General features: G+C 44.8%; 1 pseudogene; it reads left to right on the top strand.

Moving 5' to 3' along the window:
• Positions 1-623: 623 nt before the first annotated feature.
• LOC135530136 (receptor-type tyrosine-protein phosphatase S-like) lies at positions 624-9,309 on the top strand (annotated as a pseudogene).
• Positions 9,310-9,586: the final 277 nt, after the last annotated feature.

Raw genomic sequence — 9,586 nt, 5'->3', positions numbered from 1 at the left:
GTGGGACGCTAGCGTCCCATCTGGCCAACATCTAGTGAGATTGCAGAGCATCAAATTCAAATACAGAAATGCTCATATAAAAACAAAACATATTTTACATAGGTTTAAAGATTAACTTCTTGTTAATCCCAACCACGGTGTCAGATTTATAAAATGTTTTTCAGCGAAAACATACCTAGCCCAGAACATAGCCCAGTTGACAAATTATTACAAACAGTAACCAGCCAAGCAGAAGCGTTACAAAACTCAGAAATAGAGATAAAATTAATCCCTTACCTTTGATGATCTTCATATGGTGGCACTCAGAAGACATTAATTTACTCAATAAATGTTCCTTTTGTTCGATAAAGTCTCTCTATATTCAAAACCTCGATTTTGTTTGCGCGTTTTCTTCAGTAATCCACAGGCTCAAACGCAGTCAAAACAGACAGACAAAAAATCCAAATTGTATCCGTAAAGTTCATAGAAACAAGTCAAACGATGTTTATATTCATGTGTGAACATGGTATTATCGATTTGACTTGATATTCTTCAGTCAAGGCAAGGATGTTCTGTTAAAAAAATGAAAACTTCAGAACAGTGTTACGTATAGTTGTAATGCAGAACAAATCTCTGTAGAGCTCATGTCAGCCTCCATAGATCCCGTCAGCCTCCGCAGCCCCTGTCAGCCTCCCACAGTTCCCGTTAGCCTTCACAGATCCGTCAGCCTCCCAGTTCCGTTAGCCTTCACAGATCCGTCAGCCTCACAGATCCGTCAGCCTTCACAGCTCCGTTAGTCTTTACAGATCTGTCGGCCTCCGCAGCCCCGTCAGCCTCCGCAATTCCCTTGGTGCTTTATTATTCATTGCTCCATTAAATGATTCATGTTGGTTTCAGGGTGTCAGGGGAGGGTGTCAGGGGATCAGGGTGTCAGCATGTCAGGGTGTCAGGGGATCAGGGTGTTAGCGTGTCAGGACATCAGGGTGTCAGAGGCAGAGTTAGCTTGTCAAAGCGTCAGCTTGTCACCATGCCAGGTCGTCAGCAGTGTTAGGTCGTCCAGGGTGTCAGGTGTCAGGGTGTTAGGTCGTCAGCGTGTCAGGTTGTTAGGGTGTTATGTTGTCAGCGTTTCCAGGCGTCAATGCGTGCAGGTCGTCAGGGTGTCCAGGTGTCAGGGTGTTGGGTCGTCAGCATGTCAGGTGTCAGGTGTTAGGTCGCCAGGTGTTAGGTTGTTAGGGTGTTATGTTGTCAGCGTTTCAGGCGTCAGCGTGTTAGGTCGGCAGGGTGTCAGGTGTCAGTGTGTTAGGTTGTCAGCGTGTCAGGTGTCAGGGTGTTAGGTCGTCAGGTGTTAGGTTGTTAAGTTGTTATGTTGTCAGCGTTTCAGGGCGTCAGCGTGTTGGAGTCGTCAGGGCGTCAGCGTGTCAGAGTGTTAGGGTATTAGGTTGTCAGGTATTAGTGTGTCAGGGTGCAGTGTCCCACAGCCGTCCAAATCCTTGCTGTAGGTGAGAAGTCAGTTCATGTCTCACTGCCTTCTCATACAATGAAAGTGAGTGTGTGTGTTTTGGTGTGTGTGTTTTGGTGTGTGTTGGTGCGTGTAATGTTTGTGTGTGTGTATTTTGTTGAGTGTGTGTTTGGGTGTGTGTGTGTCTGTCTGTTTTGGTGTGTGTGTGTGTGTGTGTGTGTGTGTGTGTGTGTGTGTGTGTGTGTGTGTGTGTGTGTGTGTGTGTGTGTGTGTGTTTTTTTGGGGTGTGTTTGTGTTTGGTGTGTGTGTTTTGGTGTGATTTGTGTGTGTTTTTTGTGTGTGTGTTTTCAAATAAAATAAAATCTAATTTTATTAGTCACATGCGCCTAATACAAACTGGTATAGACCTTAGAGTGAAATGGTTATTTACGAGCCCCTAACCAACAATGCACTTTAAAAATACAGATAAGAATAACAAATAAAAGTAACAAGTAATTAAAGAGCAGCAGTAAAATAACAATATCGAGACTATATACAGGTGTACTGATTTAAGAGTCAATGTGCGGCCCAGTGTAAAAGGTGGGGGTCAATGCAAATAGTCTGTAGCCATTTGATTAGATGTTCAGGGAGTCTTATGGCTTGGGGCTTGAAACTGTTTAGAGGCCTCTTGACCTAGACTTGGTGCTCCGATACCACTTATCGTGCGGTAGCAGAGAGAACAGTCTATGACTAGGGTTTCTGGAGTCTTTGACAATTTTAGGGCCTTCCTCTGACACATCCTGATATAGAGGTACTGGATGGCAGAGCGAGGACCCATGCCAAATCTTTTCAGTCTCCCTGAGGGGGAATAGGTTTGTCGTGTCCTCTTCACAACTGTCTTGGTGTGTTTGGACTATGTTAGTTTGTTATTAATGTGGACATCAAGGAACTTGAAGCTCTCAACCTGCTCCACTGCAGCCGTCGATGAGAATGGGGGCGTGCTCGGCCCTCTTTTTCCTGTAGTCCACAATCATCTCCTTTGTCTATATCACATTCAGGGAGAGGTTGTTGTCCTGGCACCACACGGCCAGGTCTCTGACCTCCTCCCTGTGGCTGAGCTCTTCGTTCTTGGTGATCAGGCCTAACACTGTTGTTTCATCGACAAAACTTAATGATGGTGCTGGAGTCGTGCCTGGCCATGCAGTCATGAGTGAACAGGAAGTGCAGGGAGGGGACTGAGCACGCACCAGCAGGGACCCTGTGTTGAGGATCAGTGTGGCAGATGTGTTGTTACCTAACCCTACCAATGGGGGCAGACTGTCAGGAAGTCCAGGATCCAGTTGCAGAGGGAGGTGTTTAGTCCCAGGGTCTTAGCTTATCGATAAGCTTTGAGGGCACTATGGTGTTGAACGCAAACTGTAGCAATGAATAGCATTCTCAGATAGAGGTTCCTTTTGTCCAGGTGGGAAAGGGCAGTGTTGAGTGCAATAGCGATTACATCTTCTGTGGATCTGTTGGGGTGGAAATGCACCAAGTGGGTCTAGGGTTTCTGGGACTGATGGTGTTGATGTGAGCCATGACCAGCCTTGCATGGCACGTCATGGCTACAGACCTGAGTTCTATGGGTCAGTAGTCATTTAGGCAGGTTACATTGGTGTTTTTGGGCACAGGGACTATGGTAGTCTGCTTAAAACATGTTGGTATTACAGACTCGGACAGGTGGAGGTTGAAAATGTCAGTGAAGACACTTGCTAGTTGGTTTCAGCACATGCTCAGAGTAAACATCCTGGTAATCCGTCTGGCCCTGCGGCTCTTGTGAATATTGACCTGTTTAAAGGTCTTACTCACATCGGCTGTGGAGAGCGTGATGACACAGTCTTCCGGATCAGCTGGTGCTCTCATGCATGTTTCAGTGTTATTTGCCTGAAGCGAGCATAGAAGTAGTTTAGCTCATCTAGTAGGCTTGTGTCACTGGGCAGCTCTTGGCTGTGCTTCCCTTTGAAGTCTGTAATAGTTTGCAAACCCTGTCACATCCTACGAGCGTCAGAGCCGGTGTACTATGATTCGATCTTAATCCTGTATTGACGCTTGCCTGTTTGATGGTTTGTCGAGGCGGGCATGGCGGGATCTCTTATAAGCGTCCAGGTAAAGTCCAACCTGGGCAGCTCTACCCTCTAGCTCAGTGCTGATGTTGCCTGAAATCTATGGCTTCTGGTTGCGGTATGTACGTATGGTCACTGTTAGGATGATGTCATCGATGCACTTGTTGATGAAGCCAATAACTGATGTGGTTTACTCCTCAATGCTGTTGGAGGAAACACGGAACATATTCCAATCTGTGCTAGTAAAACAGTCCTGTAGCTTAGCATCTGCTCATCTGACCACTTTTTTATTGATCTACTCACTGACTGAATTATGGTCAGATTTGCCAAATGGAGGGCGAAGGAGAGCTTTGTATGCATCTCTGTGTGTTGAGTAAAGGTGGCCCAGAGTTCTTTTTTCCTGTGGTTGCACATTTAACATGCTGATAGAAATTTGGTCAAATGGATTGAAGTTTCCATGCATTAAAGTCCCAGGCTACTAAGAGCACCGCCTCTGGGTGAAAGTTTTCTTGTTTGCTTATGGCGGAATGCATCTCATTCAATAGTGTTTTAGTGCCAGCCTCTGACTGTGGTGGTGTGTAAAAACAGCTACGAAGAATACAGATGAAAACTCTAGGTAGATAGTTTGGTCTACAGTTAATCATGAGATACTCTTCCTCAGCCTCAGCAATAACCTTAGATATCGTGCACTAGCTGTTATTTACAAAAAATACATAGTCCGCTGCTCCTTGTCTTACCAAACAACGGTGTTCTATCCCCGGTGCAGCGTGTAACCAGCTAGCTGTATGTTGATGTTGTCGTTGTTTAGTCACGACTCATAAGATGTTACAGTTTTGAATGTCCCATTGGTAGTTTAATCTTCCGTGTAGGTCGTCTATTTTATTGTCCAAAGATTGCACGTTTGCTAGCAGAATGGAAGGTAGTTGGGGTTTATTTGACCGCCTACAAATTCTCAGAAGGCAGCCTGCCCTCCGGCCCCTTTTTCACTCCTGTTTTCACGCAAATCACAGGGATCTGGGCCTGTTCTCGAGGAAGCTTGTCAGACCCGTTAATGGAAAAAATATTTTTCCAGTCCATGGTGAGTAATCCCAGATGTTCAGAAGTTCTTTTCGGTCATATGACATGGTAGCGGCAAACATTATGTACAAAATTAGTAAAAAAATAAGTGATAAAAAAATTTAAAAAAACAATCGGTTGGGGTCATGTAAAACAGCTGCCTTCTTCTCACACCGCCATTTTGGTGTGTGTTTTTGGTTTGTGTGTTTGTGTGTGTGTGTGTTTTGTTGGTGTGTGTGTGTTTTTGGTGTGTGTGCGCGTGTCTGTTTGTTTGTGTATGCACATCAACTTTTCTAAATGTAATTACCTTAATTTGCAGCTACAACTGGGCTAAATTGGGTTAAATCCACTGGTACTGTTGCGTCACTTTGGTTTCTTTAGTCTGTTCTAATGTCTCTCCTCTCTCACTCGTTCCAGCACCACCAAGATTCACTAAAGTTCCCGTAGACCAGATTGGCGTATCTGGGGGTGTGGTCTCATTCGTGTGCCAGGCAACAGGAGACCCTAAGCCCGGGTGAGCTGGAACAAGAGGGGAAGAAAAGTCAACTCCCAGCGCATTGAGGTGAGACAGTGTAACCTTGTAACCCTACACTGCTCCCTACTGTTGTGGATGTAGTATGGAATAATACATCTGAATATAATATACATAATAAATACAATTTAGCAGACACATTTATCCAAAGCAACTTACAACTTACATATTGTATATGTGGCCCCAACAGGAATCGAACCCACAACCCTGGCATTGCTAATGTCACGGTTTCTGTAGGTGAAAAGAGTCGGACCAAAATGCGGCATGTCTATTACGATCCATGTTTAATAAAACTGAAGTAAACACGAATCAAATACAAAACAAACAAACGTAACAAGAAAACCGAAACAGCCTAATACTGGTGCAAACCAGCACACAACAGACATAAGGACAAAAGGAAAATCACCCACAAAACCCAACACCAAACAGGCTACCTAAGTATGGTTCCCAATCAGAGACAATGACTAACACCTGCCTTTGAGGTGAAACACAGAAACAGACAAACTAGACACACAACATAGAATGCCCACTCAGATCACACCCTGACCAAACAAAACATATAAACATACAAAAGCAAACTATGGTCAGGGTGTGACATGGATATATCACTTCTGGTAGATCATTTACTTGTACGCAAACTACATCACGACAGACCGTGGTTTTAATTTAACCAGGCATCAATTACAAGAAACCACCATGTTTAGTGACATGACATGGCACAGTGCTTAATGTAATCTACTTGTCCTTTTCCACTTGAATAACTAGCTGAATTTGACGTTTGTTTTACGTTCGGTTCTAGTAGTGGCGTGCTACTTTCCCCCTGCGCCCGCTGTGCCTTATTTATGATGTTTGTTTGTTGTGTGTCTCTGTGTGAGCCCAGATGGTGTGTCTAAAGTCATGATTGATTCTCAGGGTTTCCTTAATTAACACATTCCTCACATCGACAGCGCACACACACAGACTCGCTAACACACACATACACACTCTTGTGCTAACACACTATCACGTTAACAACGCTGCCAGCGTACTTAGAAGGAGGGAAGAAGATGGTACCTGAGTATTAATAAGAGAAGAAGAAGATGGAACCCAAGTACATGACAAGTACAGGACAGGCATGTACAGGACAAATACAGGAGAGTACAGGACAAGTACAGAACAGTACAGGACAAATACACATTGACACACACACTGCAGACTCTGGTTCAATCCTGGGCTGTATCACAACCGGCCGTGATCGGGAAATCCCATAGGGCATTGCACAATTGGCCCAGAGTTGTCCGGGTTAGTGGAGGGTTTGGCAGGACAAGGCCAGTACAGGACAAATAAAGGACAGGACAAGGACAGGACAGGACAAGGCCAGTACAGGACAGGACAAGGCCAGTACAGGACAAGGCCAGGACAGGACAGGACTGGACAAGGACAGTACAGGACAGGACAAGGCCAGTACAGGACAAATACAGGACAAGGACAGTACAGGACAAGGCCAGGACAGGACAGGACAAGGCCAGGACAGGACAGGACAAGGACAGTACAGGACAGGACAAGGCCAGTACAGGACAAATACAGGACAAGGACAGTACAGTACAGGACAAGGCCAGTACAGGACAAATACAGGACAAGTGGAGAACAAGTGCGGTACAGGACAAGTACAGAACAAGGCCAGTACAGGACAAGTTCAGAACAAGGCCAGTACAGGACAAGGCCAGTACAGTACAGGACAAGGCCAGTACAGAACAAGGCCAGTACAGGACAAGTGCAGAACAAGGCCAGTACAGGACAAGTGCAGAACAAGGCCAGTACAGGACAAGGCCAGTACAGGACAGGACAAGGCCAGTAAAGGACAAATACAGGACAGGACAAGGCCAGTACAGTACAGGACAAGGCCAGTACAGAACAGGACCAGTGCAGAACAAGACCAGTGCAGGACAAGTTCCTTGAGATGACAAATACAGGCCAATACATGACAGTGCAGGACAAACACAAGACAGTACAGTACAAGTACAGGATAGGACAGTACCATACAGTACAGGACACAGAGTACAGGACAAGTACAGGGACAAGTACAGAGCAGGACAAGTACAGGGACAAGTACAGAGGGACAAGTACAGGGACAAGTACAGAGCCGTACAGGACAAGTACAGGGACAAGTACAGAGCCGTACAGGACAAGTACAGGGACAAGTACAGAGTACAGACAAGTACAGGGACAAGTACAGGACAAGTACAGGGACAAGTACAGAGCCGTACAGGACAAGTACAGGGACAAGTACAGAGCCGTACAGGACAAGTACAGGACAAGTACAGAGCCGTACAGGACAAGTACAGAGCAGTACAGGACAAGTACAGGACAAGTACAGAGGACAGGACAGGTACAGAACAGGTCAAGTACAGAACAAAACAGGTACAGGACAAGTTCCTTGAGATGACAAATACAGGACAGATCTATACAGGACAACTCGGGGACATTACAGGACAGTGCAGGACAAATACAAGACAGGACAAGTACAGGACAGGACAGTACAGGACAAGTACAGGACAGTAAAGAACAAGTACAGGACAGGACAAGTACAGGACAAGTACAGTACAAGTCAAATACAGGGCAGTACAGGACAAGTACAGTACAGGACAAGTACAGTATAGGACAAATACAGAGCAGTACAGGACAGTACAGGACAAGGCCAGTACATGTCCAGGACAAGTACATTACAATATACATAGAGGAGAGTACAGGACAAGGAAGAACTGGACAAGTACAGAACAGGACAAGTCCAGACAAGACAGGTACAGGACAACCTCCCTGAGATGACAAGTACAGGACAGGACACGTACAGTATAGGACAAATACAGAGCAGTACAGGACAGTACAGGACAAGTACAGGACAGTACAGGACAGTACAGGACAAGTACAGGAAAGAACAGGACAAGTACAGGACAAGTACAGGAAAGAACAGGACAAGTACAGGAAAGAACAGGACAAGTACAGGAAAGCACAGGACAAGTACAGGACAAGCCCAGTACAGGACAAGTCCAGGACAGGACAAGTACAGGACAGTGCAATTTCAGTACAGGACAGTCCAATCCCAAACTGTGTTGCATTCTCTTCCGCTAAGACTGAGAAAAAACGATTGAACTGTGGATCCAATGATTACTATTTCCTTGCTTTTAAAAAGTCATTTTGTGAAGGTTCGAAATCGTTGCATTTCCCCTCCAGCAGCTTTTGCTTTGATATTGATCTGGACTCAGTCACGGTGCTGTTTCCTCATTAGCGCTGTAGCCTTGAGATTCATCATGACTCGACGCTGAACCTCCTCACACCACTTCACTTGGTCACCCGCATCTATCCATACGTGTGTTCTCTTTGTTATATATTATGGAAATCACATGTAAAATCACATGTATAGCGTGATCTATGAGTACAATATGAGCACACTGACAGTTATGTTATGATTATTAGTTGACATTGCTGAGAATGAGGGTTTATGCTTTGCAAAGGTACTTATTTCGAATCATAATAATCCTAATGGATGGCTTTAAACATTCTGAAAACATTAAACTTCAAAACTAACCTTATTCCATGGTGACCTTTTCTGAAGACTTGGCCACTGGACTAGCATAGCGATGTCCCGGCTCATATTCTGAAGCTTTGCAGTGAATAAAATGGTATACAGTATGTGAAATGAAGGTGCCCCTAGGGCTAGTTGAGGAGTCTCGCTCCTAGAAGAATAGTTAGGTTGTCTTTAACTCAAAAACAGATCACTATAACGTTGCCCTTTCTCTCTGACACAGACTATAGAGTTCGATGAGGGTGCCGGCGCCCGTCCTTCGGATCCAGCTCTACGAGCGCGCGGGACGAGAACATCTACGAGTGCGTGGCGGAAAATAGCGAGGGTGAGGTCAACGTTAACGCCAAGCTGTCCATAATCAGAGGTGAGTCACTCGACGGCGCCTAATGATGAGGTCCTGACCAATGGACCAATGGAGTCCAATTGTCCAATAGTCTTGCAATATATAGTGTTTGATTGCTCACTGCACCAATATTCTCAGCCAGCTTCACGCATAGATGTTTGTTCCTTGTACTAGTACCTTCTAGCTCAGTGGTCTCTAACCTTTTCTAGCATGAGAGCTAGTCAAAAAAGTAATTTTCTCTAGCTTTCAAATAGTCACATTCTTCTCTTCCTCTGCAACTCTTCCCTAGGTCCTTAGTGTACAAGAGACAGTAGTGCACAATGTTTTCTGTCGATATACCTTGTAAAATAACGGTTAATTAACAACTCTAAATGGGGCTCTATAAAATCTGAGATTTGTTACCCAATTTTTGTTTTATGTTTTCCCAAATTATGTTCCGTTAGATTTGTATATATTTTTGTATATTTTCACTCTCAAAATTACAATTGTTTATAGAGAAACAACAGAATTGGATGTCGATGCTTAAATCACATCTGAAGACCTTTTTTAAAGGGGTCTGGAAGAAAACGAACAC

Source organism: Oncorhynchus masou, unplaced genomic scaffold, assembly GCF_036934945.1.
Source record: "Oncorhynchus masou masou isolate Uvic2021 unplaced genomic scaffold, UVic_Omas_1.1 unplaced_scaffold_1269, whole genome shotgun sequence".
Taxonomy (NCBI): domain Eukaryota; kingdom Metazoa; phylum Chordata; class Actinopteri; order Salmoniformes; family Salmonidae; genus Oncorhynchus; species Oncorhynchus masou.
Note: the sequence above shows the minus strand (reverse complement) of the source record. Positions and strands in the feature narration are given on the sequence as shown.